Genomic DNA, 13,778 nt, shown 5'->3' with positions numbered 1-13,778 from the left:
ACTAGGTTTCGTCGAAGCAAAATTGAATTGTTAGAAACGAAGCGCTGCCCGAGTTGAGAATCATCACTTTAAAATGGGAGTTCATAGTTACTTAATCTTACATATAGATACGAAGTATTTAATATAAATTATGTGCTATGTATGCATATTATCTGTGTTCTTGATATCTATGTTGGATGAACCGAATACACATATTTTTGTTTGATGTAAATTAAATATGTATTTTATACTTATAAAAATATTAGGTAAAGATGGATAGATGAATGATAAGGGATGAAAGATGATATAGATGTACATTGGCAGCTATGGACTTAGTGCCCTATAGATGAACATTGGCAGTTGCGCCACAATCTATAGATGTTCTTGAACTACGATGTACTCTACACATCCTAGAAAAGGTGCCTAAAGGATAATATTGGTAGCTATACCTAATAGAGAACATCATAATCCTGGAAACTGCGCCTAAATGATAATATTGGCATTTGTGCCTAATAGATAACGTTGACAGCTGTGTCATTGGCAGCGATAGACTTCGTGCCTATTCCTTAGGGCAATCCTTAAGAATGAATGAGTGAATGGTAGACGACTCTTAGGGTAGATCCTTAAGAAATAAAAAAAGATAATGAGGATAGGTAATTAGGTTAATTGTTTGATGATGAAACATAATAACTTTATTATTATGGGTTGAAAACCATATGTACTCACTAGGTTTTCCAACTTAACCCAGTTAGTTTATTTGTTTCACAAGTGTCAATATTAAGCTACATTGCACTGAGAGATTAAAGGAGATGTAAATCACTAGCGTAAATAAATGTAAGTTTTGTTTATGCTTATGTTTCTGTATTGACGATGACATCCTAAAGTTTTAATATAAACAAAAATACATTTCTTCGAAAATGCTTTGATAATATATTTATCATTTTTTCTAGGAACAAATTATACAATATTATTCTTTACAATGAATACTCTGATTTTCAAATAAGCATAAATAAAAATTTTAAAATGACTATGAATTTGGTGATGCCATCATAGGAGTTATGACGGCTACATAATTCTCAAAATGGATATCAAACCCAATATTGGTAAAGAAGCACGATGGCACCATGTGGATGTGTGTCAACTTCACGGATCTCAATAAGGCATGTCCAAAGGATAGCTACCCACTCCTAGAGATAGAAAAAAATATTGAGTCGTTGGGAATATTCAAATGGAAATCCTTTTTGGAAAGGGTGTTATCAAGTAAAGATGGCGATGGCAGATGAGGATAAAACGGCCTTCCACATGGAGAATGGAAAATTCTGTTACACAAATATTCCATTTCGACTGAGAAATGTAAGAGCCACATACCAAAGTTTGGTAGAAGGAGTATTTGAAAAATAGATAGGAAGGAACATAGATGTGTATCTTGATGATATGTTAATCAAGAGCAAAGACAATGACAAATTCTTGAAAGACGTAGAAGAAACTTTGACACAACTAAGGCGGACCAGCATAAAACTCAATCCCAAGAAGTGTGTGTTCGGGCATAGAAGGGAAAGTTTTTTGGTCACTTCATAACCACTGATGGAATAGAAGCCAACCTAGAAAAAAATAAAAGCACTACTGAAGGCACAGACACCCAAGACAATGAAAGACTTATAGAGCTTGAACGAAAAGCTAACATCGCTAAGAAGGTTCATGGAAAAGTCGAAAAAATAGACCCTACAGGTTGTGAGCCTACTACTGTTCCACTGGACTGTCTAGAATAGTCCATGGTTGTCATCCATGCTCTGCTGAATGATGGAGCCATCATTTGGGAAAGGCTTCTTACATCGTCCACCTCTCACCCTCACCTCGTGGTCTATAACACCTCTCAGCTCATCATCCAACTCATATTCCATCAATTACATCTACCCATGTTTTACCCCAACATTATCGTAGATATAAAATACATATATACAGTTTAAATCATTTAAAACATGTATAAAATCGTTCATCTAGCATAGACAGCAAGTTCTCAAATAATATGCACACATAACACGTAATTTATATAAAATAATTCATATCTATGTTTAATATGAAAGTAACTATGCACTCACCTGATAAGGTGATGACTCGGTACTCGGACAACACTTCGTTACTGTTAAAACAATTTCCCTCGGACAAAACCTAGTATCATTACCACTAGAGTTTAGTCTAACGTTAACCGAGACTAATTAATGGTCTAGATATTTTTACTATTATATAAGCGTTAAGAAACACTCTTATATAACTCATAATAATATCCCAAATACTCATTATAATTTCATAATAACGTTACTATATTAAAACATAAGCTATACAAAAGATATGGTAGGCATAGCTCACTTACATCGGGTTTTTCGCAAAAGCGGGCTTCGCTGGAGAAGCATTTCCAAGCCGAAAGGCTCTTTTCTCGGGACTCCGGGAGCCTCGGGGCTTCCTTCAAGAGCTAGGGGGTTTACCTAGACTTTAGGGGGCATAAGGGAGGTTAGAGAGAGAAACTAGAGAGAGAAACTGAGTTTTGAAGGTATGAGGAAGTGAGGTAACCCAGAACCTCTATTTATAGGGGTGCTGATTGATGGAATCGCTGAGTAGGAGGACCTACTCTCCGAGTTGGGTCATGTGGCAGCCTTCTGGTGGTGCCATGTGTCCAATTTTGGTGGTGCCACATCACCCCCTATCGCGTATCAGCCTTCAAACTTATAAAAATCATAACTCTCTCATAAGAGCTCCGTTTTTGATGTTCTTTATATCCACGCGTAGGTAAAAAAAAGATCTACATCTTTCATTTAGACTCCGTCGGCTAGTTCTCGACCGATCTAAAATTTAACAGTAGGAGGAGTTTAGACTGCTAAATGACCGCGAAGAATTCGTAACTCCTTCATACGGAATCCATTTTCGTCTATCTTTTTACTGTTGAGTTCCTATTAATTAGATCTTCAACTCTCATTTAAGTCGCGTAAGCCAAAAACTGCTCGAACTAAAAATCAAGTTTCCGATCGTGTACTGCTAAGCCAAATCTTAGAAAATTCATAACTTCCTCATACGAAGTCAGATTTGGGCGTTCTTTTTATGGACACTCTCAGTTTAACGTATTCTACGACTTTCATTTAGATCGCTAAGCCTAAATCTCGCTCTATCGTAAATTCACTATTTACGCTTCTAGGTACCGTGTTGGTTTCGTCGCGAAACTTCGACGGGTCATAACTTTTTCATTATAACTCGGATTTCGACGCTCTTTATATGTAAGGAAACCTTGTGACATATTCTAAAACTTGGTTAAGATTATTTATTCTAAATAATATTTTGTCAAAAAGTTGTTTTTGACCCTTATTATCTCTAAATTGACTAGCTCGGATCTACGGGTGTTACAATTATCTCCCCCTGAGGATGATTACGTCCTGAAATCATTAATGAAATAGGGATCATATAATGACTCCATATGTTATATCTTCATCCTAGGTAATAATTATAACTTCTATATTCCTTCGGAGCTATCTCTTAGACTTATTGACTGCAAGCAGTAATCGATCTTACACCTGCTCTTTATCTTAGGTTAGACTCCGAATTATGACCTTCAAGTCACAATCTCGATCCTTACTGGATACAAACTTAAGATAAGTTCTTTTATTACTACAATGGAATGATGTGTCATATTCTAATGACCTATCGTATGTTGCAATGCTTGGACTCAAGTCTTTTAGAGTCAGATTCCAAAACAGGCTATACCTTCCTTCATGTTCTAATCACATCTTAAAAGGTAGTATTTCTAGCTACAATCAACCATCGCGATACCTCTACCGATCACTTCGATTATCTTTTACTTCGATCCTATGGCTTAAGTCAGATGTTACATCGAACTTGGTTCTCTGAACCACGTAACGTACTCATCGTATTCGAACTCAATTTGATATGACCACTAGGATCACAATAACAACAATCTTCTTAGTCATTACCGAAACGATGGTAACGACATGCTTGAATAAAATGGACTCAATTATTGGCTTCTTGGTAACCTTGTGACTTTCCCTGATCCAAGCGTGAGTCCTATGCTTCCGGTAGTATATGCATCTCCTACCTTTCACACCTACTCATACTCGTCCCAAATATTGTCTCGCAGTTTTCCAAGTCACCATACAGGAAAATCACATAACGGTTTAACACATCAGATAACAAAACGAGGTCTTTATTATATCTCGAAACTATTACATAGGTGTTCAAGTTCACCCTATACTATGCCTCTAATAGGCTACATCATACGATACTATGGCTACTGCATAACTTGATCTTCGTATATGAATTCCTCATCCTTGGTTCCTCATATTGTTTTCTGCTTCGTCGAGGATCATGTGGAATGCCCTTGGCCTTGGTGGCGTGTTTTGCCTTGCTGCCTCGTTTTTCTTTGGGCAATCCCTAGAAATATGCCCTTCTTTGTTACATCCATAGCACACCTTCTTGTTGGATGCATACTTGCTGGCGTAATGCCCTGTATTTCCACATTTGTAGCAAGTCACATCCTCGCTACACTTCCCGAAGTGCTTCTTTTCACACTTTTCGTACCACTTGGCTTCACCTCCTCCTCTTTCTTTAGTCTTTGAGAATTTCCTTTCTTTGTTGGATTTTGAAGATCCTTCATGCTTCCTTTTCTTGCCAACTTCAGCTCTCTCTAGACCTTTTTCCCTAATCTGGGTCTCAACATTCTTGGCTACCCAAATGATGCCTTTCAAAGTGGTTGTTTGCTTAACCATTGGACCAAAGTCTGCTGGTAATCCAAGGGCAAATTTGTTAACCTTGGAGAGTTCAGTTGGGACGAGGTGAGGAATAAGCTTCATTTTCTCATTAAAACTTGCAGCGTATTAAGTAACGCTCATTCTTCCCTTCTTCAGATTTTGGAACTCGTTGTTGATCTCCAGAAGATCCTGCTCAGAGCAGTATTGCATCTTCAACTGCACCAAAAAATCCTCCCACGACATCTTGCTTGCTTCACATTTGGGCATTGAATCAGCTAGTAGCTTCCACCAGCTTAGTATTCCAGATTTCAATAGAGGAACCGCAAGAGCGGTCTTCTGCCTGTTGCTACACTCGCAACTCTCAAACATCATCTCCATCTCAAAGATCCAGTTCATGACTTCCACAGGCATCGGGCTTCCAAATAGACTCGGTGGTTTGGACGCCATGAAATCCTTGTATTTTCATCCACGTCCGTCATTTCCTCCATCCTGGTGGTTTTGCCTAACTGTTGGTGGGTTGGCCTGACCAATAGTCCCACTGTAGTTTCCCTCCTCAGTATGCCCTTCGTTCAACTCGGGTTGTTCTATCTGTATGGTCGCTTCCTCTCGATTTTGTTGGAGCAAACGTCTGATTTCCTCCATTTGATGATCCAACATCGCCTGGATCATCACTTGCACTCTGTCCATTATTATTGGCTCAGCAGCGGCTACCACAACAAGTATTTGCTCAATCATTGGGGGTTGGTTTCGGTTCCCATTTGCATTCACGTTTCCACTACGGGTCCTTGCCATCTTTATCTATACACCGAATAAGGTGAATCTAGATCTTTATTTAGGATTGACGTTTAAATCATCCTTATCACTCCGAAACGTTTATATGCTAGTTCTAATATCGTATTCGTACGTTTAGAATCCTAAACACATAAGGTTTCTAGATCCGATCGGCAACAGACCATAGATCCGATCAAACTATAGCATAAAGCATAACAAATCATTTAGCACGTAAAAGCAATTTAGGCAACATTCCTAAAATAAGCTAGTGCTTGTGTCTATTCAAGTGTATTACCTAAATCTATTAGACACACTCCTCACAATCATCACTTAGCATTCTAAGTTTAAGTCTAGAAATTTCCTACAAATTCCTAGTTCGCTTAAACTAATGCTCTGATACCAACTGTAACATCCCCATTTTCACGGCCAGAAAAGACCGATTTTGTTTATGCTTTATGAAAACCAGAGTACCTCTTTTAATAAAAATGTTGCGGAATTTATTCCCAGAAAAACACGATAAATACGTTATCAAAGCATTTCCAAAGAAACCTATTTTATTCATTTTAAAACATTTGGGATGTCATCGTTAATACAGAAACATAATCATAAATAGAACTTACATTCATTTACACTAGTGATCTATATCTCGTTAATCTTTCAGTGTAATGTCACGTCATATCGATACATGTGATATAAATAAACTGAGTGGGTCAGGTTGGGAAACCTGGTGAGCACATTGGGTTTTCAACCCACAATAATATAATTATTATGTTTAAATAATCAAACAATCAACCCAATTACCCATCCCCATTATCTTCTTTAGTCTTAAGGATCTACCCTAAGAATCAACTATTCCTCGTTCACTCATTCCTAAGAATTGTCCTAAGGAATCGGCACGAAGTCCATTGCTACCACGGTTTACACAACGGGCACTAAGTCTGCATAGTCGCCAGGGTTTAGGCATCAAGTCTGCATGATCACCAGGGTTTAGAGTACACCGGGTGAACACATCGTTAACAACACCTACAGGTTGTGAGCCTGCTAGTGTTCCACTGGACTGTCTAGAATAGTCCATGGTTGTCATCCATACTCTGCTGAATGACGGAGCCATCATTTGGGAAAGGCTTCTTACATCATCCACCTCTCACCATCACCTCGTGGTCTATAACACCTCTCAGCTCATCATCCAACTCATATTCCATCTATTACATCTACCCATGTTTTACCCTAACATTATCGTAGATATAAAATACATATACAGTTTAAATCATTTAAAACATGTATAAAATCGTTCATCTAGCATAGACAGCAAGTTCTCAGATAATATGCACACATAGCACGTAATTTATATAAAATACTTCATATCTATGTGTAAGATGAAAGTAACTATGCACTCACCTGATAAGGTGATGACTCGGTACTCGGACAACACTTCGTTACTGTTAAAACAATTTCGCTCGCACAAATCTTAATATCATTACCACTAGAGTTTAGTCTAACGTTAACCGCGACTAATTAATAGTCTAGATATTATTAATATTATATAAGCATTAAGAAACACTCTTATATAACTCATAATAATATCCCAAATACTCATTATAATTTCCTAATAACGTTACTATATTAAAACATAAGCTATAAAAAAGATAGGGTAGGCATAGCTCACTTACATCGGGTTTTTCGCAAAACCGGGCTTCACTGGAGCAGCGTTTCTGAGTCGAAAGGCTCTTTTCTCAGGACTCCGGGAGCCTCGGGGCTTCCTTCGGGTGCTAGGGTGTTTACCTAGACTTTAGGGGGCTTAAGGGAGGTTAGAGAGAGAAACTAGAGAGAGAAAGTGAGGTTTGAAGGTGTGAGGAAGTGAGGGAACCCGACACCTCTATTTATAGGGGTGCTGACTAATGGACTCGCTGAGTAGGAGGACCTACTCACCGAGTTAGGTCATGTGGCAGCCTTCTGGTGGTGCCACATGTCCAATTATGGAGGTGCCACGTCACCCCCTATCACGTATCAGCCTTCAAACTTAGAAAAATCATAACTCTTGCATACGAGCTCTGTTTTTGACGTTATTTATATCCACGCATAGGTAAAAACAAAATCTACAACTTTTATTTAGACTCCGTCGGCTAATTCTCGACCGATCTCAAATTTAACAGTATGAGGAGTTTAGACTGCTAAATGACCGCGAAAAATTCGTAACTCCTTCATACGAAATCCGTTTTCGTCTATCTTTTTACCGTTGAGTTCCTATTATTGAGATCTTCAAATCTCATATAGGCCACGTAAGCCAAAAACCGCTCGACCTAAAAATCGAGTTTTGGGTTGTGCACTGCTAAGCCAAATCGTAGAAAATTCATAACTTCCTCATACGAAGTCAGATTTGGGCGTTCTTTTTATGGACGCTCTCGGTTTAATGTATTCTACGACTTTCATTTAGATCACTAAGGCTAAATCTTGATCTATTGTAAATTCAGTATTTACGCTTCCCGGAGTCGTGTCGGTTCCGTCGCGAAACTTCGACGGGTCATGACTTCTTCGTTATAACTCGGATTTTGAAGCTCTTTATATGTACGGAAACCTTATGATATATTCTAAAACTTGGTTAAGATTATTTATTCTAAATAATCTTTTTTCGAAAAGTCGTTTTCGACCCCTATTATATCTAAATTGACTAGCTCGGATCTACGGGCGTTGCAATAGTTCCGAAGGAAAATGTAGGCAAATATATTTGCGTATATTTCCGAAGGGAAAGTCTCAAGCCGTGTGTCATAACTAGGAATTCTAATGCTTTTTAAACATTAAACAATGATAACATTGTGACTAAAACTTGAAAGCATGAATGATGTTTATTCAATGACAATAAAATTTTCATCAAACACTCTATACAAACATTCAAATAGTCATCAAAAGGTTGGGAACCCTAGAAATCCCGGTTTAAGTCCATTATGGACTAGGATTTCCTTATTGGGCCTAATGGACCAATAAGCTTCCAATTTGACTATTTTGGGCTTAGAACCCTTAAATAGGCCCTAACTGGACCCACTTGCATGAAACTTAACATTTTGGGCCATAATAGATGTAAAATGGATTAGTTTACCTATAATGGGCCTTATTGGGCCATAACAAATTTAATTAGCCCTAATGGACCATAAATTCATTCTTTAATACAAAGTTGGTCCGTGAATTTCCCTAAAAGCCCAATGGGCTGAAAAATTATTATTTGGGCCTCACAATTTCGAGCCAAGACTAGAAATGGGCCAAGCAAATCTACCTCCCTTATCTTTAACCTATTTTCAGCCCAAGTAAAAAAAAAGGAAATGGGTAATTATCCAAGCCATGCCACCTCACTAATACATGGAGGTAATCCATGCAAACTACCCACTAAACAATACTCAATCCCATACATCCATGCACTTATAATGTATTAAATTTTTCCCTCCCCTCTCCTCTTCTATTTACGGCCGACACCTCACAAACAAACACACACTCTTCCAAAGTTCTCTCCAAACACTCTCAAAGATCATTCTTCTTCTTGTTCCTCCAAAATCTCGAAATATTGTTTGGTTTCAAAAGGATTTTCATAAGAAAATCATCATTCTTTGGTAAGTTTTTACATGTCTAAGTTATATAACTCTTCTCTCTTGTAAGATCACTCCTTCTAAACAAGTTTTTGGTGTTCATACTCCTAGAAAACTCCTTAAGCTCGAAATCTACATCAAGGTGTTGCTAGGACCGGAAATAACACCAAACTCTTCCATTTCTTCTTCAAAACCGTGATCATCAAATCAAGGTGAGTTCATACCACTCTATTTTTGGTTTTCACATGTTTTATGGGGGATAATACAAGTAAAATGTGTAGATATATGTGTAGTTGTATGTTATGTGTGATTTCTTGTGTTTATGTGGTAAATATGTGCCAAAAACAGTGTTGTAAAACTTGCCAAGTTAGCCGATTACTCCTCCAAGTACTCGCTACTCGGCCCCTTACCGAGACAAGTTACAGAATCCCGAGTACTCCCTGACTGACCCCTTACTAAACTGAGTAGTGTTGTCAAACCCGGTCAGCTCATTGATTAATATGTATAATATACTTAACGATTTATTGTCTAACACACACATGTGATTATTACTACATATTTATCTTAAATGTTCAGTAATTATTCACGAAGTGAGACCATTATGTGTTTTTCAGTTTTTGTGTATTCACATGTATCTAATTTTGTTATATCAAATTAATATTTCAACTTATGATTTTGACATATATAGGTTCCCTAAAAATATTTCTACATAAATTACTGAATCCTAGTACTCCCTGAGTACTCCCGAGTACTCGCTACTCGGTAGTTGGCCGAACAGGTGTCGAGTAACGAGTTTTACAATCATGGCCAAAAATGAAAGATATTTCGAGATCTATAGTTCAAGAAGGAAAAATATGTGATCTAGGATATATTACACTTAACAAGTTAAGAAAAACTACCATATAAGGTTTATAATAAGCATGTTACAACATAAAACTCATTATTGGACTATTTTTGTCAAATAAACAAAATTTGGGGAAAAAGTTGTCATTTACGGTGTTTACAAGGATCAAAAAGGTCAAAACAGTCAAAATAGAAGTTTTTATAAACACCACGCTTTTTAAAGGACTAAAATGTAAATTTTAGCCTAATGGGCTAAAATTTTGGGCTTCTCGGCCCATAAACCCAAATGTACGAAAAATTTGGTTTTAAGGGGGCTGAAATGGTAAATCGTTATAAAACAATCGACAAACTTTATGCCTTTGCGATTCAACAATTGTTCAAACAGAATTCCCGACATTTATACTATACAAAACAAGTAAACATTCAAATTGTTGGGCTTGAAAGATTCTAATCATGCTTATTGGGCCGCCATGACCCATTAACATGACTTTCGGGCCTAACATAAATAATACATGTTTATTGGGCCTCCTGTGACCTAATTACATGCTTAAGGGACCCTCAATGGGTTTTACATGCTATTGGGCCTCAGTGGCCCATTTACATTGCTAGTAAGGTCTAAATAAATTATATGAGAAATAGGCCAACGCGTCCTTCGTATACTCGACAGCCTTAAATAACATATGTGATTAGTAGGACCTAGTGGTCCTCTTCTCCTCGTCTGTTAGGCTTATCTTCTATTCAAGTAAACAAAAATTAGGTCGTTAATCAAGGTTAATCAAATTCATTTGGATTAAGTGAGTAATAACATGCGATACCAATAAGTGTCGGTCGTAGTCTGTAGTTATAATCAAAGTCTCCTGGAGGGAGAGCGAGAGTTTGTGTATAGATCTATACGGGGGTGACTCCCCCACACCTAAGTTGTTCGCTACAGTTAGACTCGGTCAGTCTAGGGTGACAAAATCTTAAGATCAATTATGACGTTCATTAGAATGCCAAGACAGACGAACTAGTCATTATCATTCATGGTTATAACGACTCACATAAAACTCCAATACAATCTAAGTAATCAGGGGAAATCATATTCATTCGATGTGACGATACAATAATACAAAACGATCATACTATTTTATTGGAAAACATCGGGTTTTCCGGGGAAATCAACATTATTCACTTGTATTTTCAATAACTATAATGTAAAACTTCTCATTTATACACGTTTTGAAATCATTTATGCATATACCTATGGATTATCACACTTTTTGTATAAACAATTGCCGTTTCAAAAATATCGGATTTTTTGGGTTTTATAAACTACAAAAAAACATTTTCATATCAAACCTGCTTATGAACTCACCAACATTCTATATGTTGACGTTTTCAAAATAACTTATATTCTCAGGTAACAGATAAGCTGAAGAACAATACCAAGTGTGTTAGGATGTTATTTTTTGAAAACTCTCAAACAATTTATGCTATGGATATGTAATATTGAGACAATATACTTGATGTGAACAAGGTCATTTGTAATGTATTAATGCATGGTGATGTTTATGTTATGTTTCATGTATATTCATTGTGATGATATTTCAATTTAAGTCACACGAGCCCTCGGACGTTTCTGTCGTCTGGTTTGGGGTGTGACAAGTTGGTCTCAGAGCTCTATTTATAGTGAACTGGTATATCTATCCACACATTGATATGCAACTATAAACCCAACAAGGGACTAAATAACTCTGAACAAAACAAATAAAAATATAATAATAAACACTCTTACGTGTGCGACTTAGGAAAATAAACATAATAACCATTCAGAGAAGATGATTGGAGGATCCCGACATCTCGGTTAAGCCAGGACGGTTCACAGTTGTATTAGGGGAGAATGTAGCATGATCAACTACATTTCCTCCGAAATGCAACTATCACATGCCCTGGGGAAATCGCGATGGCCGGTAAACTTAAAACATACCCCTTTGTTACCAAGAAGAGAAAATCAACCCAATTTATATAACAACTAAAGCATCTTAGGACTAATAGTGGTTTATTTACATACCCTCCTTGCGTGTCCCTCATCACAGTCACTATGAAAGAGGAGCATCAAGGCATTCAGTTTCACTAGGCCTTAGTGGCCAACAAAATGATTGAAGACGACCCTAGGGAAGGACAAGGAGCAGCTCATGACGTTCGAGTACACCGATACGGATTATGAGTTTGAGGGGACCGATGACGACACAGATGTAGAAGGAGACGTGAACAAAGCCCCCGTCGTATCCCATACCGATGAAATGGACCAGGACCATCTTGCCCCACCAGGAAACCCCGTAGGAGAGGATAGTACGCTGGAAGAAGAGGTTACCACACTTCAATAACAGTTGTTCGCCATGGAGGCACGAGCCATGCAAGCTGAGCAAGAACGGGATGAAGTCATCGGAGAGATGATTGAGATGGCTCAACTATTTGTTGGATAAGGTGTCTAAGTCCATAACTATTTCTGGTATGTACTTGACCCGACCCGGCATGGTCCATTTGGGTTGCATGGCACCATGCAATTGGAAAGACTAAATGAGAGAAATAACACTTGGAGATTATTAATATATTATAAGTTCTAATATATTAATAATATTATTTGATTAGTTTGATCAAGAATTAATTTAGAATTAATTAAGTGATCAAAAGAGAACTAATTAAATATATGGGTTGATTATGTAAATCATCCATATCTTGTATAGTGGGCTAAGAGGCTCCATGGATTATCAAGTTGGGTTCCACCCATAGGATGCTCCATGGGAGTTACAAACCCATGGGTCATGGAAATGAAGAGTCATGACACATTAGGGTTTACATGGTGTAACCCTAGATGTGTCAACACTATATAAGAATCATATTCTCCACCAAAATGGCCACACTAAGGAAACAAGAGGGCCAGGCCGATTTGAAGAAGTGTGTATTCTCTCAAAAGTCTTTCCAAGAGCATTTGGTGTTGTGTGAAGCATTTGAGGCATCACCCTTGGGGTGCTAGGCTCACAAGGTTTCAAGGAACATAAGCAACAACAAGGTAAGTTGTTCTATCTATCATTCAAGTTAAAAATTGTTCCCCATGTATGCTAGATAGGAATATAGCCTTGGAATTCAACTTTGCATGATAATTAGACAAACATAGATCCAAGGTTAATAGGGTTTCATGTACACTTAGGAAGTGTTAGAATGCTCAAATCCCAACACTATTGGCACAACATTTTGGGATATGATATCATTGCCACCATTAGGAAATTTCAGTAGGTTCGGTAGTATGTGTATTGGTATTAGGTCTCTCTTATATGATCTATGCTATGTACCATCGACTCTATGTTTAAGTGATTACACTACTCATAGAGTCGTTATGCTGCCGAACTTTGTACTCTTTATGTATGCTCTTTCAAGCAAATTTTCATGTATCAAAGTACGGATTATTAGTGGAAAATAATATGTGTTCTATCATAACGTTATTATCTGCTATGTGCTATATTTCTATGTTGTATGTCAATATGTGAAACTACTTAAGTACATGTTATACACCTAGCTGACCACAAACTCACAAAAATTTTAGGCACTCAACATCTTCCCGTTCCATGACAGAAGGATGCCTCAACGACCCACCCGTGGAAACCCCGAGCTGACACCACCAGAACTCAACTCAGTTGCATTTCAAGCAACTGTATCTACTGCAGTCACGGTGGCAATGTCGTAGATCCACAATGGGAACAATGGTGAAGGAAACGGACAAGGTGCTAGAAGCTCAGACAACGAAATGAACCAGGGGCCTACCAAGACTTGCTTCTACAAAGATTTCACCAACGCCAAGCCACGAACCTCTAATGGCACA

Source organism: Lactuca saligna, chromosome 3 (assembly GCF_052625555.1).
Source record: "Lactuca saligna cultivar CGN05327 chromosome 3, ASM5262555v1, whole genome shotgun sequence".
Taxonomy (NCBI): domain Eukaryota; kingdom Viridiplantae; phylum Streptophyta; class Magnoliopsida; order Asterales; family Asteraceae; genus Lactuca; species Lactuca saligna.
The sequence above is the reverse complement of the archived record's forward strand: the minus strand, read 5'-3'. Positions refer to the sequence as shown.